Below are 7,642 nucleotides of genomic sequence, written 5' to 3' on the forward strand. Positions count from 1 at the left end.
GCGGGCCGGGCGGGCCCGATCCGGGTCCGCGGGCCGCGCGGGTGGGAGGAGAGAGAGAGGGAGCCGCGGGTGATGACGTGGCGGCGGGGGATTGGTTGAAGGCGGCGGCGGAGCTGAGGTGGCGGCGTGTGATTCGCTGGGGTGAGGTGGCTGGCGGCAGTGGACGTGTCCGGCGGCGGGGTGGACATGTCCGGCGGGCGAGAGGGAGGTTTGATCTAGGGTTAGACCAGGATTTTCGGGGGAGGCCACATATATATAGGTGGAGGGAGCTAGGAGAGTCCAAATGAGGAGCGGTTTTCGCCCACACGATCGTGATCGAACGATCGAGAGCATGGAGGGGAGTTAGATGGGTTTTGGGCCACTTTGGAAGGGGTGTTGGGCTGCAAAGAGAGAGAGGCTTTACGGTTACCCGGTTAACCGTTGGAGTACCAAACGACCTCCAAATGGCACGAAACTTGACAGGCGGTCTACCGGTGCTATACCAAGGCCACTTGGCAAGCCTCGGGCCATTCCGAGAAAGTTTAACACCTGCTCACAACAGAGACTAAAGGGGAACGCCGGAGGGAATAGGAGCGCCGGATTGCAAAACGGACAACGGGGAAAATGCTCGGATGCATGAAACAAACACGTATGCAAAATGAAATGCACATGATGACATGATAAAATGCAACACGCAAGCAAATGACATGGCAACGACGGCGAATAACTGGCAGACACCTGGCGCATCGAACCCGGGGCGTTACAACACTCCACCACTACGAGAGGATCTCGTCCCGAGATCTAGGATGGCACCGGAGGGAAAACGGAAGAGGAAGATAAGCGGTAAAACTAAGTTGCTTCTTTGACGAATCAGTGAAACCAAAGAACCTTGAGAGGTTGAGACATAAGAAAGAAAGAAAACAACGAAGATGAACAAGATTGCAAACAATCTGTTAGAAAAGAGGAACAAGGAACATTACGAGAACTTGAAGGTTGCGAAGACATGAATCAAGAGTTTAATGGAGAAGATAGAATTCGAAACCACTCCGGTTGAAACGAGATAAATAAGGAACAAGGAATATCAAATTCGGACAACACTCCGGTTGAACATGGAAGGAATAGGACATGAACTTGAGAAGAAGGGATGATGCTTGTTGAAGACATGACACAAAACCTCCGGAAAGAATTGAAATAGTATTCAATGAAAAGAATTTAGAAGGATTGAATGGAGTTGTTGAGAAAATCAACAACGAAAGAATAAGCTTGTTGTGGACTTATAGGTAACATCTCAAGATCATGAGGTGATAACCAGCCGCAAACTGAAATGATTGAATAGCTAAGAAGAATGAAGAAATGCAAAACTCCACTTCAAAAGAAAATGAAGAATTAATTGCACTTCGAAAGGCAAAAAGGAAAGATACTTGAACTCCACCGACAAGAATCTTGATGAACTCTTGAAGAATGAATTAAATCATGAAGAACCACCAAGAAGAACTCCGTTGACAAAAAGGATGATGAGATAGAATGAAAGGATGAAAGAATAAGATGAGCCTTGCGATGATTTAGATGGCGGTTCCGATGAAATGAGCGAGGAAATTGAACTCCGGAAAAGAAAAGATGAAAACACTTGGAACTAGAATTTATTCAACAAGAACAAACTCCAAAGAAAAGGATACTCACTAGAATGAAATAAGAATAAGATTTATTGTATGCCTATCCTTCATCAACTTAAATTGATGACAAGCAATGGATTTTGCATACTACTTATTCTTCTTGAAAAGGATTAAGAAGTGACATATCGCAAACTTGAGAAGGTCTTTATGAACCACCTGTAGGATTGAAAGAACGAATGGATTGAAATGATAATCGAAGAAAAAGACTCTTGAACGAACCACCGTAAGAATTCGAAAATTGAATGACGAAAGAGAATGAATCACCGGGAAGAATTAGAAGAACCACTTGAACGAAGCACTGGGATAAATAGAGAACAATAACTGGAATGATGGCCTCTGGTGAAAAGAAACGGAAAGACAACTCCTAAAATACTCCGGATGGGTAAGAAAAGAATATCTGACAAACTGAATAATTCGAGAGGATAACATGAAGCTAGAACCACGAAACTTCAAAAGAACGGACAAGATTTAGAGGAAAAACTCTTCTTCGGTCTTCAAAAGACGACGGGAAACACCACCAAAATTGTTGAGATACTCCGGGAGAATGAAAGCGAAGAGGTTGAGCCAACAATGAAACGAATTTGAACGCGATCTTGGAGAAGACATGTGACTGATGGGATCCATTCTTACGTCACGCTTGAAAAGAATTGAGAATAACTCCGGGGGAATTAGAAGAGTCAGGTAAGATCCTCGGAAAAGACATGTGGGTTAGGGCCCACTCAAAAGAAACATCATTGAAGGATTGCTTGAAATAGAGATTGCACCGGTAGAATTAAATATCTTGAATGAGAGAAAAAAACCTTGAAGTAACTCGAACAGATTAAGAATGGAAACATGATTCTTCTGAGATATCTTGAGCACTCCGGATAAGAATAGAGAGAGGTGAACAATTAAGAGGTGCACCGACATGGAAAAACATTTGACACGAGGAAAGGAATATGATGAATATCGAAAGCTTGAATTGGATCCACCGGAGAAGAAAACAAGAATGAAGAATGATGAACTTGAAACTCCTGGCCAACTTCATGATAATCACCGGGTAAGAACATTGATTGAAAAGAGTGAAGAGACCTCACATGAATAAATGGATACTTGATTAAGAAATCTGAGTCCTTGAAGAAAAAGGGTGGGAGGGCGGGAAAACAAAGGCAACTTGGGGCAGATGGAATGGATACTGTTGAGAAAACTTAGAATTGATCTCACAAATGTTGAAATGATCTGATCCACTTGAAGAGAAGCACACCGGTCGGAAAAGAATTAACATGACAACCTCAATGAACAAGAAGGATTAGCACTCTCATAGAAATATGAGAACACCACCTGAAAGGTATGGAATCAACACTAGACATTGAAGCAACTCATATACCACAATTAAAACAAAACAAAGGATTGGCTTGCAGGATAAGCCAGAAACAAATACATATGATAGAGATTTACCCAATCCCATATCATGCATCTGTCGGAAAGATATTCTAGGAGCTACTTGAATTCCCACCTATAAAACTCCCGAAACTTTCTGGTTATGCAATCTGGTGTTGGGGATACAGGGGAAGCAATATATCTCACCCAAACTAACAATACCTACATCCAAGTTGTATCCATCCGTCAACACATAACCAAGAAACCTTCGGAAATCGTGTACCTCAACCTTCGAAAAGCATCTGTTATACGAGTTATGGCAATACTCCCGAACTCCCCAGTACTGGGTGACGTCGAGGTTATCTCACCAACAACTGCATAAAAGAGATTTTCGATGTCGGCAAAACTCAGGTATTCCAGAACTGCAACGATAAAATTGTGACGACAACACCTCGGAGCTCAACTCCCCGGGTCAAAGCCACCTAAATAGACAGGAGGCACCAAGAACAATGTTCTCGTCACAAAACCATCGAAACGATTCCAAGATACCCGCGTGATCCTAAAAAATTTTAGTGAAATTTGAGGAGAGGAAAGACAAAACATCTACGTCAAGAGTCCTCACCAGAGCGACGAAGGGACTGAGGAGTAAAAAGAATCCTACTCTCCGATATATATAATCCTCAGACTCAAAATAGTTTTTTTCTAGACTCAACAACGGCAACAATCAAGGGGGCTCCTAGGGTCGGTCGAGGCTCTGATACCAACTTGTCACGCCCAATATGCGACCCTATCCAAAAGGAACTCGAAGGTCCCACCAAGGATAGACCCGCATATTGAAACGCTTTTGCAAGGTGGATATCATTACATCAACATTACATAATAGATGGGGATACATACATAAGTCATACAATGCCACATGAATACAACAGCACAATACATCAGAGCATCATCCGACTACGGATGAAACACAAACAGAAACTCAGACGACATCCACCCTGCTAGCCCAGGCTGCCGACCTGGAACCTATCCCCTGATCGAAGAAGCAGAAGAAGAACTCAACGCAAGCAAGCATCGCTCTCGCGTCATGATCATCGCATAACCTGTACCTGCAACTGTTGTTGTAGTAATCTGTGAGCCACGAGGACTCAGCAATCCAATTACCATGGGTATCAAGATTAGCAAAGCTTAAAGGGAAAGGAAGGGGTAAAGTGGTGAGGCTGCAGCAGCGACTAAGCATATATGGTGGCTAACATACGCAAATAAGAGCGAGAAGAGAAAAGGCGGAACGGTCGTCAACTAGCAATGATCAAGAAGTGATCCTGAACTCCTACTTACGTCAAACATAACCCAGAGACCGTGTTCACTTCCCGGACTCCGCCGAGAAGAGACCATCACGGCTACACACGCGGTTGATGCGTTTTAATTCGGATCTGGTGTCAAGTTATCTACAACCGGACATTAACAAATTCCCATCTGCCTATAACCGCAGGCACGGCTTTTGAAAGATTATACCCTGTAGGGGTGTCCCAACTTAGCCCATGACAAGCTCTCGCGATCAACGAATGAATAGACCTTCTCCCAGGAAGACCCGATCAGATTCGGAATCCCGGTTTACAAGACATGTCGACAATGGTAAAACAAGACCAGCAAAGCTGCCCGGATGTGCCGACAAATCCCGATAGGAGCTGCACATATCTCGTTCTCAGGACACACCGGATTGTCCAGACTTCCGGTAGGCCAGCCCAGAGTTGCCCCTGGTGGCCACCGGCGGCCGACAGTTTGGACCAACACTCACAACGAGCACTGGCCCGGGGGGATAAAATAAAGATGACCCTCAAGAGCGCGACTCTCAAGGGAAAAAAGGGCTAGGTGAGGCAAATGGTAAAACCAAGGTTGGGCCTTGCTGGAGGAGTTTTATTCAAAGCGAACTGTCAAGGGGGTCCCATAAATCACCCGACCGCGTAAGGAACGCAAAATCCGGGAACATAACACTGTTATGATGGAAACTAGGGCGGCAACAGTGGAACAAAACACTAGGCAAAAGGCCGAGTCTTTCACCCTTTACCAAGTATATAGATGCATTAATAATATAAGAGATATTGTGATATCCCAACCAAAATCCTGTCCACCATGGAGAAATCTTCAACTTCACCTGCAACTAGCAACGCTATAAGAGGGGCTGAGCAAAAGCAGTAACATAGCCAAACAACGGTTTGCATAGGAAAGGTATCAAAGGTTAGAGGTTCATGGCAATTTGGGATGGCTTGATAAACAGGTAATAGGTAACGCAGCATAGCGATAGAACGAAGCAACTAGCATAGCAATGATAGTAGTGAGATCCAGGGTAGCGGTCATCTTGCCTGAAATCCCGCTAGGAAGAAGAACGAGTCCATGAAGAAGATGAACGGATGAAGCCGAACCAAGCGTAGCCGAACGAATCCTCACGATCGCAACGAAACAGGAACTATCGAAAAGAAGCACACATCATAGTAAACACACCACACATGAACAAGACATGATGCACAAACAAGCATGATGCATGACAAAGCTACATGAGGCTACTCATGGCAATAGATGATGCAAACAAGAGCAACACATCAAGGCATGTTTAAATGAGACCGGGAACAACATATAACAATTCCGGTAAGTCCTCATATGCATATTTAGAAATTGGTCCAGATCTGAATACAACTTATGTTCAAGTTGTTAAATAGCAAGTTAAGATGCACAACAATGATCTACACGAGATTCTAGTCAAGTTACATATAAAGTTCATTAGATTCGGAGCTACGGCCTAGAAGATATGAGCAACACAAGTTAAACATGGCATTGATGTGAAATGCACCCAAACATCAAGCAAACACTCCAAAACATGGATGCAACATGATAATATGAAACTACATGTAAAATCAAGCAAGTTTCATATAGAGCACACTCAAAACGGAGCAACGGTTCAACACATGCACTCTATACAAGTTAAAGGACAAGATGTCCAAAATAGCGACTAGGCATATTGCAAGCATCAAAACAACATGCTACAGCACCCAAACATGATAGCAAAAGGCATGGGCATGATGTACAGGTAAAGCACAACAAAACATGAACACTGAGCTATATCTAGAAATCACTAGAACATGCTCAAACACACATGGTAAGATTGCAAGTAATAACAATTTCAGACTTTGCAGAAAATAACATCACGATGCAATTGTTAGAGCTATCAAAAAACATGTTACAGGAACTTATCATGGCAAACAAAGGCATGGCTTGAATCTACTCAAAGCATAGATCAAAAGTCCCTTACTGACCATAAGCCAAAAAGGATCAGAAAATGCAATGGCACCCACGTAAACATAGCAAGTTATTATTATAGATTCATACATGGCGGGAACATAATTATGAAGGCATGTAGATGAGCTTGTGCAACTCACTACAGAGCATTACATGGCATGGCAAGGCTACCAACAGTAAGAAGGCATGTTTGTGAAGCTAAGCAAGTTAAGAACAAGTCCATATCATGCAAGGATCAACTATAGCAAGCTTGGCCAAATTGAATAACACGTAAACAATCTGCCAGGAAACATTTTGAAGCAAAAGTAGAGCACGAAAATGACATGCTAAACTACTCCATAATTGCAACCAGGACCATGGATGGATAGATCATGACCATGTTTTCAAAACACCCTTACTGAAGTATCTCAAATTATGCATGGATCTCTCTGTAACAACATGTTTACATGGCATCAAAATTACAGCAGAACAGGGACTAAAATCAGCATTAACGCGAAGCCTACTTTGCATGCTTGTGCTAGTCACCACATTGATCACAAAAATACATGGCATACACCCTGTAAACATGGCATGGCATAGTTCAAAACACATGTAGACATCAACCTCATAGGATGCACACATCAATCATGGCAAAAATGACAAAAGAGCTCGTTCTGTTAACAGACAGCAGAAAACATTATGAAGCACTCTTGCAACGATGATTCAGGCATCAAGATGACCACAAATGAATATGGTGCAACGGAGTGAAATGATGTACTCGTTGGGGCGAACAATTTGACATATTACACGCACAAAACGGAGCTACGGATGCAGAGATACGATGCGATGAACAAGGCATGAAAATTACACAGATTCGGGGACTTAGCAGTTTTCATAAAAAAACGGACGAGCGGGTGATAGCTAAGCAACGCGCGGGGCGGAGAATAGCCGAGGATGCTCACCTAGCGGGCCAAGCCCAAGACGGAGAGGAGGCAGGCAGGCCTGGGGGAGGATGGGCCACGGCTGGGCCGGAGGGATGCAGTGGCCCACGCGGCCACGCGCGGTCAACGGGGAGGGGGTCGGGCTCCTCCCGACCGATCTAGAAGCCGGCGGCGGCCAGCGAACGCCGGCGGCCGGGGTCGGACGCCGGTGGGCAGGAACTGGAGGGAGGAGGCGGATCTGGTCGGGGACCTCCTGATCCGGGGACGGCCGGTCCATTTCCGGCGACGACGAGGTCAGCAGGCGACGAGCGGATCTGCAAGGGCGGCGGTGGCGCGTTGGAGGAGCTCGGGCGGAGGAGCTCGGGCCAGGCGGCGTGCGGGAGGTGGCGGTGGTGCGAGGCAGAGAGGGCGCGGAGGCGG

The sequence above is a fragment of the Triticum dicoccoides genome, chromosome 5B (assembly GCF_002162155.2).
Source record: "Triticum dicoccoides isolate Atlit2015 ecotype Zavitan chromosome 5B, WEW_v2.0, whole genome shotgun sequence".
Taxonomy (NCBI): Eukaryota; Viridiplantae; Streptophyta; class Magnoliopsida; order Poales; family Poaceae; genus Triticum; species Triticum dicoccoides.